Source organism: Lactuca saligna, chromosome 7 (assembly GCF_052625555.1).
Source record: "Lactuca saligna cultivar CGN05327 chromosome 7, ASM5262555v1, whole genome shotgun sequence".
NCBI lineage: Eukaryota > Viridiplantae > Streptophyta > Magnoliopsida > Asterales > Asteraceae > Lactuca > Lactuca saligna.
The window spans coordinates 168,095,245-168,114,070 of record NC_136423.1 but is presented as its reverse complement, the minus strand read 5'-3'; positions in this window follow the sequence as shown (position 1 = coordinate 168,114,070).

Here is an 18,826-nt window from a genome sequence, read left to right as displayed (position 1 = left end):
AAAATACCCTTTCTTTTGTGTTATGAAATATCTATTATGCACTTTATGAGATATTATTGCATGCTAGAGACAGGCTAGGTATTTCATATGTTAGGACTAGAATGGCCTGATTTGTGATGCCTTAGCCTAGGATTTGTTGTCATATGTGCGTTATGCTTTTGAATATGTGATGAGCGAGAGTATCCAGTTAGGACGCACGAGGGGTAGAGCTACAGAGTTCAGTGGTACTTCCGAGGATGAGCCGAGAAGGTGGAGCTATCACATATAGGGAGTCCTATGTATTCTTCGATGCTCGAATGCTGCTTGCTTTGTGCTTTGTGGAATTCTCGATAATGGGAGTCAGCTACTAAGTGAGTATGACGATACTCAGGAGGTAGATGGTTGGCATCATTAGGAGCTCTTCAGCAGCTGATAGCAAAGAAGTGGGAGGACAGCGGAAGGGACTAGGGAGTAAACCTAGCCAGATGAGTGCGCTGGTAGAGTAGAGGATTTCGCTGGGGAGCGAGTACGCACGATGGATTGGTAAAAGAGTAGGTCGATCAGCTACTTAGGAACTCTGGGATGGTCCGTGTGGAAAGTATGGGTAGATGTGGAAGGTAGTATGGGCCCGTACTACTGAAAGCAGAGGACCCATACTTGATACAAGGAGCATTCTGAAGGTCCTAAGGAACGGAATGCGGAGTGATGTTATGGTCAGGGTACCATACATCGGAACAGATTGAGGATAGATGTTGTGGTTCGAGTACCATACATCGGAGCGGATTGCGGAGTGATGTTATGGTTAGGGTACCATACATCGGAACAGATTGAGGATAGATGTTGTGGTTCGAGTACCATACATCGGAGCGGATTGCGGAGTGATGTTATGGTCAGGGTATCATACATCGGAACAGATTGAGGATAGATGTTATGGTTCGAGTACCATACATTGGAGCAGATTGAGGAGTAATGTTATGGTTCGGGTACCATACACCGGAACAGATTGAGAAGGGACGTCATGGGATGAGTACCAGGGTTCGTAGCGGATGATGCTTGTGACTATCTTGCTATCGGGTCATGATCGATGAGGTAGAGATCGGACGCTATGGGTTTTAGGCCTGTAGACCATGATTGAGTATGGGGAGGCATTCCCCGAGGGGAAAGGCGAGTGTCTATCAGAGTATTTTGGTAAGAAGTTAAAGACAGAGGAAAACTTCGGGTGAGTCAAACAATCAGGCGATAAGGGAGAGGCCATCTTCTAGGAGGGTGGTGCCATTTATGTTCGTGAGCAATACAGGAGGGGCTTGATGTGTCAGTTGTGGATTTGGGAGTACACCCTGCAGGTAGTTATCGACAATGTTTTCCCTCAGGGTATCAGGTAGCAGGTGTGCCACGAGGCAGTGATTTATCGTGAGCAGACAGTCAGTTGGGACTGAGGTAGTCGAAGACCACGCCACACCTAAGTGAGAATAGTAGGATGCGTTATAGTGGTAGCAGCGGGGAATTCAGCCAAGTTTTGCAGTGCAGAGAGTTTTCGTCTATGTTGAGATTGGGTCCCTGTCCTTGGGAAAATTCCGGTGTTGGAGCATTAGTTGATGAGTTGAGGTGAGAGGAACGATGATTGCGGTGCAGTCTATGAGCCAGGGATGTTATTGAGCAGTTGAGATGCTTAGTGTTGGATTGGTATGAGATTTGGAACGATTAGAAGCAGTCGTGATGAGAAGTTCTTGAGGAATTCATCAGAGGTTCAGAGTATAGGGGTTGATTGACTTCTTAAGGGGGAATTATCGGGCGTTGCGTAACACTTTCCTGGAGCAGGTACGATTTCGCTGGTGAAAAGTAGTTGTGGGTTGGGTGTGTGCTAATTGGTGATGGTTCGAACCCTAGTGGGGGAGAACCGGGTGCAGTATGTAAGAAAGCAAGGATTTGTCAAGAGTGGTTATAAGTGAAGTATAGAGATATGTCGTAAGAAACCATGAGACCAGAGGTGTCGGTGATCGAGGAAGAGGGTCAGAGTGAGTTAATGCGGGAAGTACTCGAGGAGGAGAACGAATGTATCCATGACAAGTGTTTGGTGTCGTTACAAGTAGATAGAGAATGTGTAGGTCGGTATGCGCATCCTTGTTTGGATTTTGAGCGTCGGAAGAAGGGTTTCGGAGAATTATCAGCATATTTCGTAGCGTCAGCGTTTCCTCGTATTCCAATCGAGAAATTATATGCACCGAAGTTGTGATGTGGGAAAAATGTAGATCCATTTATGGGGTTCCAAGGAGATGTATTATTGTATCTACATGATGCTTGGGGCAGGATCTTGTGATGTTCGGTTGAAGTATTCTGAGATATCTGGGTATGATATCTTTATTTCGGAGTTATTCGTGAAGCCTGAATTGAATCGACGTGTGGCATATCAAGTATCTGCGGATCTAGTGAGAGCCTTCGAGTATGGGCATGCAGGGAGATTGTTTGGGAGAGCGGATTTTCGCAAAATGGGCGGTTGTTATGTTGATTGCCTACATAGTCTGTGATGGGTATTCGAGTCGCAGTACTCACAAGACAGAGGGCGTTGTGATACTGCGGGGAGCCGAAGTACCCACTATTATGAAGGTGTTGTGATACTGCGTGGAGTCGCAGTACTCACTAGATGGCAAGAGAATTCTGATGTTGGAATATTTTCGAGCAGTGTATGAAGTGGAAGAGTTTCGAGTTTGGGTAGCCTCGGTATGGAGTCTTTGGAGCTTGGATATTGGGTCAGGGGCGAGATGGGGTCTCCGTCTCTATCGGGGGATGAGGTGAGATACGCAAGGAATACGCGCAACAGAAGCCAGAGATTGGAGTCGAGACGATTCTGGGTTGGATTATATTTTCTCGCATGAGGAAAAGAGGATTTTGTGACTTACGTGTCACTGGGTCGGGATAGTGGTCACGGGGAGAAAGTTAGTGGGATATTTGGATCATGATATGGGTGACCGTTGGGGGCTCAGTCGTGGAGCCAAAAGCTGATCTGGTACTCAGTCTTGAAGAGGAATATGGAAATGAGCTTACCATGATGACATCGGAGGACACTTTAGAGAGAGTAAACGATCCAGACACTCGAAGGCATGCTTCGGGCATGTGCATTAGATTTCGGAGGAAGCCGCGGTACGTAATTATCCTTGGTTGAGTTGTCCCATATCAACAGCCAGCATTAGTGCATTAGTATGCCGCCCTTTTGAGCTGTTGCATAGGAGGTGGTGTCGGATCCACATTTGCTGAGGAGAGGTAACGCATGGACCCGAGAGTCCCTGCGAGCAGATCCAGAACGGGTGCGATATATGGAGTAGTGACAAGGTCGTCAAGCGGATTTCACTAGGTAAGGGAAGAGAAAGGTATGTTGGGGGCTAGTGCAACATGTGTATACGATTGCAAGAGGAGAACTCGTGAGAGTTGCTCTGAGAGTGAGAATGGGTCTCTCATTCGTTCCGTAATGGATATAGTGGGCTTTGGATCGGGGACCCGGTGATTCAGGGTTTCATAACCCTTATGGGTCAAGTGATCATTGAGATTTAGAGCAAAGTTGCATCTTGGGTAATTCTCGGTTGCAGGGAGTGGTGGACAGTACTGAGACCGTGCTTTAGTCGACAGTGCAGATGCAGCAGGTTAATAAGAGGTTAATGATCGTCTAGAGTTGACAGGAAGGTTATGCAGACAGACGCCGTTACGAGCATGTGTTTCAGGTCGGCGACTTCGTACTTCTGACGGTCTCTCCTTGGAAAGGGGTGATTCGATTTAGGAAGAGGGGCAAATTGGGGCCCCGATATGTTGGGCCTTTTAGTGAAAATGCGAGGGTAGGACGGGTGGCCTACCGTTTGGAGCTGCCAACAGAATTGGGATGGATCCATGACACTTTTCATATGTCGCATTGGAAAAAGTGTATAGCCGATGAGTCAGCAGTGGTTCCACTAGAGAACAATTAGGTGGATGTGAGCATGTGTTACGCTGGGAGGCCAGTGGCCGTCAGGGATCGGAAGATCAAGGTTCTGAGGAACAAGGAGGTACCTCTGGTATTGGTTCAGTGGCAACCTCGGAAGAGATCGGTAGTGACTAGGGGAGCCGGAACGTGAGATGCGGGAGTAGCATCCAAGTCTATTTTCAGAGTGAGACTTCGAGGGCGAAGTCTGATTCTAGTGGGGGAGAATTGTAACAACCCGAAATCTCAAAGTATTGTTAAATCACATTTTGGGGTGTCTTAAAGGGGGGACTCGGCGAGTTGGAGCTTGACTCGCCGAGTAGGATCGCAGATCTGGTCGCGGGTTCGCGACTGGACTCGACGAGTCCAGTTATGGACTCGGCCAGTCGACGCTGTTCAGCGGAAAACCCTAGCCGTTTAGTTTGGGACGTATATAAGGGATCTTATGCCGTCATTGTCTGTCTTTTGGCCGACTGAGAAGAACCCTAAATCGGTTGTGGGCATCCAGAGCAAGGATTGAAGATCATTGGTGATTTGAAGAAGTTATTGTCCAAGAAGGAGAAGGTTTTGGCTAATGAGACAGCAAGGGAATCACGTTTTGAGGCTTGGGGACACAGAGAGTACGTGATTCAGGTAACCTTTCGGATTATTTCCTGTATTGTGAATGTGTGCATGGATTTAGGGTTTATGGAACCCTTTTGTGGTTAGATTGATGGTTACCCTTGTTTCCCAAACGACTATAGCCTTGTATTAGGACCTTTAGAGGTCCAGAGGGTCCCATGCCTGTGTATTTCGGGACAATATTTATCTCAGGAAGCAGTTTGATCGACTGCATGGCATGGACTCGCCGAGTCAGATGAGCAGACTCGGCGAGTAGCTTGAAGATTCACTGGGACTCGCCGAGTTGTTCTTCAGACTCGACGAGTGGAGTCGGGGTGGCCCCGCGATTCTTCCACGAGGAACTCGTCGAGTCAAGAGAGATACTCGACGAGTAGAAAGGGAACATCCAGGAATTTGTGAGGACGACTAGACTCACCGAGTCGCCAGGGTACTCGCCGAGTCCAGTCGAGATGACCGTGGACCGTTGACCAGAGTTGACCTGTGTGATTTCTTAGGGTCAGTTAACGTGGAAGATAGAAGTATTAATAAGAGATATATGATGTTATAGGGAGCTTGTAGCTCGGCGGATCAAGTGCAAGGGATTTCAGGAGTTGCTAACTTCCAGTATCCGCGAGGTGAGTCTTCTCACTATACTGTACCCGGAAGGGTTTGATTGTGTGACCGGAAGGTCGAACATGTTATGTGTTATGTATATATGCTATAAATGGAAAGTTAGTTGCTACGCGTGATATGCATGTTTATATGGGCCGGAAGGCAAAGTGTTATGTGACAGAAAGGTCAGGTATGATATATGATATATGTGCTTTATGTGTTAGAGTAAATGTATTATGTGTCGTATATGTTTTGGGCCGAAAGGCAATATGTTATGGGCCGGAAGGCAATATGTTATGGGCCGGAAGGCAATATGTACTATGGGCCGGAAGGCAACACGTTATGGGCCGGAAGGCGATTATCTCATGGGCCGGAAGGCATTGTGCAGTGGACCGGAAGGTCAGGGCCTGGAAAGGCGTATGTGCGTAAGGTGTATATTGGGGAACTCACTAAGCTTCGTGCTTACACTGTTTTATGTTATGTTGTTTCATGTTCTTTCAGTAACGCGGGATGGCACCGGCTCGATTGTACACACCAAAGAAAGAGTTGTATTCTGGAGGATCCTGGTTTTCTACTAAGTGAAAATGGAACTATGTTTTTGTAATTCAAATGTGTATGAGATTTTAAACAAGTGATTTAATAATAATTTGATTAATTAAATGAAAATTTTGCCTTGAAATTTACGGTGTTACAAGATTTATACTCACCTGATGTTTTAAATGGTCTCAAAGTTTCGGGTCTACCAAATCATAAGTTAGTTTTAAAAATCGGTGTTCCGGTTATGTTACTAAGAAATATTGATTAAAAAATGGCTTATGTAATGGAACAAGACTCCAAGTGATATAATTGGGCAAACGTGTTATCGAGGCACGTATCTTATCTGGAACTAATATTGGAAATCGGACTTTTATTCCAAGAATATCTTTAACGCCATCAGAAAAAAAAATTCCATTCAAATTCAAAAGAAGACAGTTTCCATTGGCTGTATGTTTTGCTATGACTATTAATAAGAGTCAAGGACAATCGTTATCCAAGGTTGGCTTGTACCTCAAAGATCCTGTTTTTTCACATGGGCAATTATATGTTGATTTATCTAGAGTTCAAAGCAGAGTGGGATTAAAATTGTTAATTTTAGATAAGGATGGTAACCTAAACAATAAAACTTCCAATGTTGTTTATAAGGAAGTTTTTGGTAATTTATAATCAATTATTTTGTATCATCTTTTATTTATTTTTAGTATTAATTAATTAAATTATATAACTTGATAAAATTATATTAATATATTCTATTTGATTTATTCATGTTAAGTAACTTATAATATTTCATTGTTTTTCCTTTATGCATGTTAATTACATTACTTTAAATAAATTTTTATAATTAAAAATTCATTATTGCTTAAAATTTATAAATTTTAAATACTTACAAATACCAATCTTAATAAAATAAATATACTATTATTATGTATTTATCTTTTTTTTTTCTTAACTATGGTATCTTCGTATATTATGTAATCAAAATTATGATTCTATTTAAATCAATCAACCGTGGGTCCCACGGGTTTTACACCTAGTATATATATATAGGGTTGAGATCGGTTGAGAACTCAAAGTTTTCCAAGAACCCGAGAACTAAAAGTGGAGCGTTTGATCAAAAATGATTTTTGAACATTTCAAACTCATGCATGATCTTTAAACCAACATGCATGTGATGATCTTCAAGCTTAGATGCTAGATCATCAAAGTATGTTGTTAAAAGCTTTCAAATATGTTCATGAAGGATTTATTTCCAAATAAATATCTAAAACTCCTTTTTTGACCAAATCTGATTTCATACGCTGAAGAAAGCCTTGTGCAACGCGCCTGGTCTGTCCCTACACGAAGGGACAGACGACCTCGTTGTCTACTGCGATGCGTCTAATCAAGGCTTAGGCTGTGTGCTTATGCAAAGGGGTAAAGTAATTGCTTATGCTTCTAGATAGTTGCAAGCACACGAGGTCAACTATACCACACACGACTTGGAACTAAGAGCCGTAGTCTTTGCATTGAAGATTTGGAGACATTACCTCTACGGAACCAAGTGCACGATCTTCACTGATCACAAGAGCCTGCAACACATCTTTGATCAGAAAGACTTGAACATGAGACAACAGCGATGGGTAGAACTACTCAGTGATTATGAGTGTGAAATCCGTTACCATCCTAGCAAGGCCAATGTAGTAGCAGATGCCCTTAGCCGAAAGGAGAATGCAGGCCGTAAAGTGAAGAACCAGACGATGACCATTCATTCCAAACTACCCATACAAATCCGAGAAGCCCAGCTAGAAGCCCTCAAACCCGAGAACATGTCAATTGAAGCCTTAAGAGGAATAGAAAAGAAACTTGAGATCAGAGGTGACGGAGTCCACTGTTTCATGGATCGAATCTGGATTCCCAAGTTCGGAGGATTCAAAGAGATAGTTATGGAGGAAGCGCACAGAACCAGATACTCTGTTCACCCGGGCTCTGACAAGATGTACTTAGATCTCAAGAAACAATATTGGTGGCCAAACATGAAGGCTGAAATAGCTATGTTTGTGGGCAAATGTCTGACTTGTGCCAAGGTAAAAGTTGAACACCAGAAACCCTCGGGTCTGCTCCAGCAACTCGAGATACCCAAATGGAAATGGGAGATGATTACCATGGATTTCATCACCAAACTACCCAAGTGCTCGAGTGGATACGATACTATTTGGATGATTGTCGATCGTTTGACAAATTCAGCTCACTTCGTTCCAATCCAAGAATCATACAAGATGGAAAGACTCACGCGGATTTATATCCAAGAGGTAGTCCGACTGCACAGTGTACCTGCATCCATTATCTCTGATCGAGATAGCAGGTTTACCTCCCGATTTTGGCAGTCTCTTCAGAAAGCTCTTGGAACCAAACTAGATATGAGCACGGCATATCATCCTCAGACAGATGGACAAAGTGAAAGAACAATCCAAACTCTGGAGGACATGCTTAGGGCATGTGTCATTAACTTTGGAAAGTCGTGGGACGCACATCTATCCTTGATCGAATTCTCGTACAACAACAGTTATCACACCAGCATTACGGCTGCCCCGTTTGAAGCCCTATACGGTCGCAAGTGCAGATCCCCTCTGTGCTAGGCCGAGGTGGGGGATACACAGTTAGCCAAGATTCGAGTCCCCGACAGTGCTCTCACTGGTCCTGAGATCATCCGTGAAACCACCGAGAAGATCATCCAAATCCGAGAACGACTGAAAGCCTCACGCGATCGCCAGAAGAGTTACGCTGATAACTGTCGGAAACCACTGGAATTCCAGGTTGGAGACCATGTCCTATTGAAGGTCTCGCCCTGGAAAGGCACTGTACGCTTTGGTAAGCGTGGGAAACTTAATCCAAGGTACATTGGACCTTTCGAGATCCTCGCCAGGATTGGTCCGGTAGCCTATAAACTTCGTTTACCTCACGAGCTCAGCAACATCCATCTCGTCTTCCATGTTTCAAATCACAAGAAGTGCCTATCCGATGAAACCCTAGTGATTCCGTTAGACGAGATCGAGATCGATGAAAAGCTCAACTTTGTGGAGGACCCGATTGAAATCATGGATCGAGAAGTTAAACATACAAAACAAAGTCGCATCCCCTTAGTGAAGGTTCGCTGGAATGCCAAGCGAGGACCGGAGTTCACTTGGGAGAGGGAAGATTCGATGAGACAGAAGTATCCACAACTCTTTCTAGATCCATGATTTGTATTTGGCTTGTATCTTGTCTTGAATTTCGGGACGAAATTCCCCCTAACAGGGGATAATGTAACAACCTGAAATTTCTGTACCACTTCTTGTAACTCTTTCGTAGTTCAATTCAAGCAACCAATCGTCGTTTTCAAATTCGATTCCGATTTTCTTATTTAATTAAGTCATTAACTTGTACGTATCTAAAATGACTTAATGGGTGTCTTAATACAATTAAGAATCATTTTAACACCCCATATTAGTAATCGGAATATTTCTAGAATCAATCACATCGGATTACGGCAACTCAATCGGGTACGACCACAATCCTCGCCTTATGCCGGTATCGGGTAGAATTCCTCCGTGTCCAAAACTTCGACACTATATAATGTGTTCTAAGCCTTCATTTGAAGCTTTTGGCTTCATCTCACTACTCTCTCTCTAACCTCTCTCCTCACTCTAAATTAAGGTCCAAAATCAAAGATTTAAGGCTCCAAATCATAGAGGTAACCTTCCTAGCTTGTTATTCAACCTCTTAGGCCTTCAAATCCGGAATTAAAATGAGAATTAGGACCTGGAACATGTGTTTATGGCCAAGGAATAAGCTTGGGCCGTAAACACACAATAATGGGGTTTTTGAGCCATTTAACCCTTCCAAATCATTGTTGGGACTTAGATATGACTTTGAGGCTTACAAACCTGGACATGGAACACCCTAAACATACATTTTGAGGGAAAAACAAGAGTTTAAGGCCAAGACATGTGCTTGGGCCGTAAACTCCTCAAACATGGGGGATAAACTCATTTTTACATGTTAGAATGCCTTGAAACTTAACCAATAGCCTTGTGGTAAATCCTAGGACCATCTAAAAATAGTTTGGGGACCTTAAACACATCAAATACCCTACATATGAGAGTTTACGGCCATAGAACACTTATGGGCCGTAAACTCCTAAAAATATGTTGAATAGTGCCCTAAATTCATAACAAGGCTTGGAAAATTAACTAGAATCACATGTGATTGTTCTTTGTACCTCAAATGAATTATTCTTGACCATAGTAGAGTTTATGGCCGTAAACTCCAAGTTTAGGGTCATAAACTCCCTTTTAAATGGTATAAGTTCATTTAATCAATTCCAAGGCATTTTAGAAATCCATTCCAACAATCCCCATGTCCAAATAAACCATTAAACACTCAAAATCACACCAACATGAGTTTACGGCCGTAAACTCAAGTATGTGTGTGTTTTGTGTCTGTAAACTCCATTAAATGTTTACTCTTGGGGAGTAAACTCAAATCCCAAGTCCCTAGTACCAATACACGTCCGTAGATGTCACCCGGGTCACTCCAAACACTCGTTTTGAGGTGTTTAACCTCGTTGGAGTGTAATGTTCCATAAGATTAGTGATTGTAAATCTAATTAGTTATATATGGACATTATTACATTTTACATAGGGACATCACGAGTAATCAAGCACCGAACCAACGTCTAGTGTCCGAAACCATCGCATTCCCGAGTCTGGTGAGTTCATACCCCTACCATTTTTCACTGTTTTCACTGTTTTCAGGGGGAACACAAGCAAAGTACAAGCGATTACTTGTACTCCAAAACTTGTTTTCATATGTGTGTTGTACATATTATATGCTTTTAACACTGATTGGTACAACTGATAACCGTTTGAACATGCAGCTCACGTAAACATATTATTTGTGAAATGGGTTTATAAACTATTATGTTTGATATATTTCACAAATGGTTTTCCACATTTTATCAGTTAAAATCATGACATTAGAACATATGAATATAAAACTTGTACACTGTCTTATCCTCGGTAACACTCCACACAGATACGCGAGTGGAGGATTATAATATTATTACTAGTAAATTTGTTATTCCTGTATGATTGGAGACACGTCCTCGGCGAACACTCCACAAAGATATGCGAGTGGAGGACACACCCGTAACCAGAATCTCTGGGATTTAGAGAGCGTGACTTGAGTGTATAGATCTATACGGGGCTGACTACCCCACACCTGGCTGCTAGCTACAGCCGAACCGAAATGGTTCAAGGGTGACGAAAGTCATAAGGATTTGGACTACTTATTGCCACAGGTTTAGTCTATCGTATGGTTATGGAACTCGCAATTAGGATAATAAAGATTTACTTATAGTAATAATGAACAGCTTTATACACTTCACAAGATAACCAGATTTCAGTATACATCTTTTACAATGGTAACCAACATTCAGGAAAGCATGGGGCTTTCCTGGGGAACATATACATAACTAGAAAAGTGTAACAAACGGGTTAACCTTACATCTTTTACAATTGGTAATATACAAACAGGAAAGTATGGGACTTTCCTGGGAATCCATTGGTACATAACCAGAACAGTATAAGAAAACAGATAAGATAAATGTACATTTTCACAAGGGTAAACATGTTTTCAGTGTATAACTTTACTTTACATATTATGAAACAACAATCAACTATTTTATGAAAATATGGGATTTTCTTGGTGTGCGTAACTTTTTCAGAAACAGAAAGGATTACAAACATTTTCACAAAACAAAAACCGCTTATGAACTCACCAGCGTTATGCTGATTTTCAAACCGCTTGTGTTCTCAGGTCAACGTTAGAACAGGTACCGAAGATCCTTTTTGCTCGAAGACGGAGTGCTCAGAAGACCGGTTTCATTTTGTTCATATATATATATATATATATATATATATATATATATATATATATATATATATATATATACTATGTATCACAACTGTACACTTTACTTTTGAAACAATTGTAAAACTTTTCTATATGTAATGTAATGGTTGTTCTACTTTACTTACTATGTGCATTGGATTTGATACTCAACATGGAGTCAACCCCGAAAATGTTTCCGCCTTCGGTTTTCGGGGTGTGACAACCGCCCCCGGCAAGATGGAAGATAGTGTTGTAATTAAGTGTAAAAATGCAGCTTGCAACGATTCGAATTTTCATACTGTTATAAAGTATACACATACCTCCATTTATATTGATCATTTCAATCATTCAACAAAAATAATAAACTAATCTAATATTTTTTAGGTATATAATTCCAATCAACGTACAAGATCATACTGGCACCGTCGGATCCACTCTTTTTGATAGGGAAGCAAAAAGATTGTTGGATATAAGTGCACTCAAGTTGAAAAAAATACATGAAGAGGTATAGTTTTTTATTCATATTTTTCTATCAAATAACATTTTATTTGTTTTAATATATTAAACAATCTTCTTACAGGCTGGTGACAGTTTGGAACTATATCCAAATCATATGAACGTCTTGAAAAACCGCAAATTTGCGTTTCTTGTAGATGTTACATCCTACAATGTCACCAACTATAACAATATCTATACCGTTGTCAAACTTACAGAAGATGAGTCCGTTGTTTTAGAATTGGAAAGTAAACTAGAACTTATGGTAAATAATGTTTTAATGTTCAATATTTATATTTATTTTTTATTTACATACATAACGTTTTACATATTTCCATATTATTTTCTAGAGTGTTCAACCAGTGTCCTTAAATGAAGTACCCCTGGAATCAGATGAGGTCGTTCAAAATGTTCAAAAGGTATGTTATATTCTCATATTAACTTTTATTTATATTTAATTAGATCGCTTGTCAACTTATGTTTTTTTAATTTAGGATGTCATATCACAAACGGATGAGAATTTTACTCCCTCAACAATTGATAAATCATCCGCAACAAGTCCATTGAAAATATCAGGTGATTTGAAGCGCAACCTCCATGACATTTATGATGTTGATGGTCGAGGTGATTTGAGTTCAATAAAATCTAAAAGAAAATCAATGGGAGAGGTAAACCCACTTTTAGTTCCAAAAGTGGAAAAGTGAGTTGTTATGGTGATGACGTTTATGATCTAGAAGATGATGGTGATGCAAATTCTATAAAATCAAATACAGAATCTTTTGGTGAAGATACTCCAGTTTGGGTGCCAAAAGTGGAGAACTGAGTTGATTATGATTTTTAAAAACAATTATTAAGTTTGGTTTTGTTTTAAAGACTATTTCGTTGTTTCGTTCAGGTATTTTGGGGACTTTCGTTTGTTTTTATACGTTTGTTTTGTTTATTTGAAGTGGTTTAACAGTACATTTTTACTTATTTGACACTTTCGCTTTAAAATTTGTTTGTATCACAATTACACTAAAATTAATCTTGGAAAATAATATGTTTAAAAATAGTTAAATTTAAATTCACAACAAGCAATGTACTTTTGTACAAGGGCATAACGAATAGTTTTTACATTGCAATTGTTTGTTTTTCTGTTTATGTCGTATACTAAAAAAACTATCATTATTTCTTTTTAATAGAAAAGGACAATTTTGCCCTTATATATGGACCGTTTTACCAAATAACTTATATCATAATATAGCGCCCTACTTTTCATAAAAAGCGACATAAAGGGCAATGGACCAATAGGAATGAACCAAAAAAAAGGCAATCAACTATAAAGCGACATAAAACATACCAGGAGCATCAACAAGGGCAAAAAGGCCAATAAACCTCATATGAAGGAAGCAAGATTCATCCGAAACCAAGTATACCAGGGTCTAGCAAGAAAAAGACAACAAAATCAAGTAGTAAACAACATAAATGAAGCCATCCAACACAAAAGGGAAAAACATTCCAACTTATAGGAATGAACCAAAAGGGCAAAACAGTCCATCTAACAGAAACATCATTATTGCAGTTTTTTAGCCAAATGGCAAAACTTCAAATTCGTATACAATATAAAAATAAAAATAAAAATCTGTTATTATTTGTGGAAACCACGGGTAAGAATAAAATATTGATAATTAAATATTGTAATCACTAATCAAAGACTTCTAAAAATTTGGATAGACTACCGATAGCAATAGTAATATAATGCTTAATTAAGAAAAAATAAAAAAGAAAATAGACGTAACAATAAGATAGTATTTTACACAAGCAAAACCAAAATGTGTGAAACTTTTTTGAAGAAAAAAGCATTATATGTTGCTAATTTCTATATTTCCTCAACTTCCTTTGTGCCACCATATAGTTTTGTTGTATAACATATGGTCATATCCCAGTTATAATAAGCCTATAGTTAGACAAAATAAAATTAGCATATGTTAAGAAGATAAACTTAATTATACTCACATTCAATTTTTTCTTACTTCATGAAGGATAGGGTTTATATTGGTAGCTATAACATAGTTTTGGAAAGGTTCTTCAAGTTAAGCAGCTTTGGAAGGTGTATTAGTACCTCACACTGTACATGAGATAATGCAGCAACTCAGGTCCATCCATCTATTGGGTATGCAGCTTGAAGATATATCAAACAAACAAAAACTTGTCATTTTTTCTAAAATAAGCGCTTAACATTTTTTTTTCTTTTATCAAATGTTTTTTAAAGAAAATATTATATGACAAACTAACAAAACTATTATATGAATACAAATATTTTTTGAGGTAAATAAATATTTTAAATATGGGAAAATGACTTAAAATGGTAATTATATTTTTGTAAGAACATTGTTATTTATTGCAATTTGCATCAGGTGACCATGTCCAGAAAGAAGGAATTTGCTAAGAGTTTTGGATCTCCCTTTCTGGTATTTGATCATAATTTGGAAAAATTCATGATTAAAACAATTTTCCTATTCCATAGCTATTTACTTTTCATTATTGCAGTTTTTTAGCTAAATGGCAAAAACTTCAAATTCGTATAAAATATAAAAAGAAAAATAATAATCTGTTATTCTTTGTATTTAATAGAAAAGTGTAATTATTGATGGGTTTTGGTCATAAGACATCCTATGTGCTCATACAAACCCTAATGCTTGGATCTAGGTTTCTCTATTGTACATGCTTTGAATCCAAGACTATAAACCCTAATTCTAGCATACATATAATCATATTAACATGAGAATAAGTTTATAGTGTTACCTTGATTGTTATGTAGCAATAACAATCCCAAATCTCCTTGTATTGACTTTGGAATGCTTAGAGTCACAAGTGTCACTCCTCTAATGGTTCACAAACACCATAAGCAAGAGGATGAAGAGGAGAGAGGTTGGAGGCTCCCAAAAACGTGTGTAAACCCTTACAAGAACCTTAGCTACGTTTTTGAGCCTTAAGGAGTCTTTATATATAGTTGGGCTATTAGGGTTATCTAACAAGGAAACCTTAATTTGGATGCTTAAGCCCTAAGCAACCCATAGACTCCTTTTATCAAGCCTATGGACGATTTCTTTATGGGTTTCCCATTAGAATTCGTCCATCCCTTAATGCAAGGCAATCCATGGCCCAAATTTCAATTATCCTATAATTACAATTCCAGTCCCTTAAGTTTAATTAGTCTCTTTTAGTCACAAAACTAATTACCAATTAACTATTGACTAATATTAATTAAACAATATGATTTCTCCTTTAATATATTATTCCCATAATATATTAATAAATCATATTTAATCCTTACTCTCCATAAATCATCCTATCAAGTTGCTTTGGTGAAGGCAACCCAAAAGGACCATGCACCATCGGGTCAAGTACATACTAAAATAGTTATGGACTTAGACACTAATCCAACAGTCTCCCACTTGGATACGTCTAACAACTATTCTGCGTATGACTTCAGATCCTGATCTGCAATCGTAGCTTTCCAAAGCCGCTGTCAACTCTGATCATATCAGATACGCGTGTCCTTAGATAAGGGATCATATATTCCTCCATTCTAGATATCGTATGATTTTTAATCATTCTCTTTGTACTACTTCTCGATTTCTGATTTATGACGACAGACTAATTGAACAAATCAAATTAGCCCTAGCCCGGCCGAGCATTTACGTATGTCATCACTAAACCATCGAGGGGACCAAATATATCGCTTTTATCCTACTTTGGATAAAAGGAACGGATAAACTTTGATACAATGCTCGCTTGCACTCACTAACCAAATCACACACAACAATATGTTTTATAACACCAAGTTACTGGTGCATTTACATATTATCAATGTGCAACCGATTCGCAAGATACAACTCACACATCTCGGTTTCAAGAATATAAGATGTTATCGTCTCACTAATCACTCGTAATACAATTCATGGAGTGATCCAAGTGAGCGTGGGTTTAATCCAATGCTCAAATCATATTCGTAAGCACTCATGAACGTTGCAGCAAACATTTGCTTATGTCTAATACTCTTTTAGACAATCCACACACCAATTCACGACAATCTTCATTCATATCTACTTCCAGCATATGAACGACTGTGGCCCGTTTGAATAATTCGATTATTCTTAATAAACTCAATTATTCTGGAAGTCGAAACATGCAAGGTGAAACACAAGAATAATACTAATCCCATATGGCCTCAAACCTTTGAGTATAAACAAAACACGTTTTATTTATCACCATATCGATTACTCATTATTTGTCGTTTCGGGTAATCAGCTTCGCATTTGAATTCCAACACTTGTCCCATGCTCCTAGCATGCACACAATGTTTACCTATGCTTCTTACTTTTGTGAAATAGACAAATTGAACACATTTCCAATCATTCTCATTTTACAACTCCAAATCCATTTTCTTAAGTGTAAGAATATCAAATTCTTGTTACTTATAGAACATACTAGATTCTAACACTTTATGCAACGATCCTTTTGTAATGTCACTGCACCAAAGTCACAAAGACAATTGCCAATGATATTACAAATTCCTCTATCGGAGATTGTTACAAGACAATTCCTTAGATATGATGTCTCTCACTCAAAGTACATTCCTTTGAACATCCTTTTGCATAAAAGTTTCTAATCTAGACATAGATTTTCAATATTTACTTCCTAACATGGACACACTTCCATATTTTCCATATGACAACTCATTCTTAATAGAATCTTATCTATTCGTAATGATGTCGATATTGTCCATCCAATATGGAAACACTTCCATAATTTCCAATACTATACTTCCAACTACTCACAAGCGACCAATCCTCGTCGAACTTTGGATTGTCCTTTGATAGTTGTTTAATTATTTTAGTCAAAACCAATTCTAGTCCCTTTTCCCTCTAAATGCACTAGACATTTGGAAAATTTTAGAATGGTCAAGCATTTGCAATCGATCCTATACCCGAAGCGTATGGGACACGACGCACAATGTTTTATTTGCTATGTTCTCAAAATTAGAATTGCGAAGAGGAATGCCGTAATCACAATCGAAATTTTAAGAACACACTATGTACCTTTGACTAAATTTATCAACATTTCGCAACCTAATCCTTTAGATTTGAAATGAAGCATAATATTCTCTCCCTTAATTATAGCAAAACAACCTTTCAACTCTTACAACTTTGCAAAGTATGACTCTTGTTTTCTATAATTAATATTGCCAACTATGCAATACGTGCCTTAATAATCATACAATCATAACATTTATGCTCCCACTATCATGATGATTATTATAAAACATAACACTTATGCTCCCACTAGCTGCGACATGTATTCATAAACATCTTAACTTTCAGAAAAACAATACTTATTGAATTTCTTAAGTTCATGTTTCTAATACTTAGTGCTTTGATAATCTTTTATCAAGGCTTCTTGAACTTATACACCTTTGCCTTAGATAGTTCATATGTGTGTCTTAACAATTAAGACTAATTGCCAAACCTCACAATTCAAATTATGGAAAGGGATGCCGTAACCATGATCGAATTTGAGAATGCAATTTTACAATCACTATCTTTTAAAATCTTTCTTAGTGAAAGCATTTTCTCACAATCATTTTCATGAAGGAGGAAATCTTATGACACTTAGATTTAAACGGTGTATGTGTTCCTATCCATGCGAATTTGTTAAAACCAAAGTTTACGAAAAATTCAAACTCATATGGATCGAACTTTCTTAATCTTGATTTCTTGCCTTATGGAAGCACAGCTGCCCACCACGTCTTCCAAGTAGTTAAGCATCTTACCTTTTTCCTATCAATGTACCTTTCATTGATCAAGGTCCTTGCCTTTTACGCATTCAAATGAGAACTCATAGGACTCACATGCATAATTAACTCGATTGGATTGGTACAGAAACAAAATAATGTCTTCACGATAAGTTGTAAACCTCAACTCGTGCGCTAGTGATGATCGATAAGGTTTATTTGATTTGTTCTTGAAACTTTTCAAGACCATTAAGACTCCCACTGACTCCTTGACATATAAGATTCTTTTGTCAATAAACATTTCTTGACAAACAAATATTCAAGAGTTAGTGTAGTTTTTATCAAAACACTTCACAAATTGGTCCTAGTTGGTCTTTTTTCTTATTCAAGACATCACAACTTTCCACAATTGATGAATGTTATAAACCTTCTTAATACTATTCACTCAATGTCACAATCTTGACTTTAAGACTTGTTTTGGAATGAAGTATGATTGACTTCTTGATTTGACCATTTCTTCAATCTTTGATTCCTCTTCTTGGACATACAATTGTACCAAGACTCACTTAGAGGATCAATTGAGATATGGTTATTAATCATTGAGACCTATCATAAAGCATAAAAGCTACTCTCCCTTCTTCTTAGAATGGAGAAACTCTTATCTTTCTGCCTACTTGATTCTTCTTATTCGTTTTGCTATTGATCTAAACCCTTTAATCAATTCAAAATTACACTTAATCTTATAAGTATAATCATATTTACTAAACCTTTAGTAAATCATGACGAATATCTTTGTTACTCTTATGGTGAACTTGATCAACACACAACTTTGTGTACTCGATCTCCTAGTCCTTCACTTGACACTTTGTCAACGAATTAGTCTAATTATCAAATATGAAATTTCTCATTCATCATGCAACGAAGTTGCATGATTCCAAGTTTCTGTCCAATTGAAACTTGGGCGATGAGAA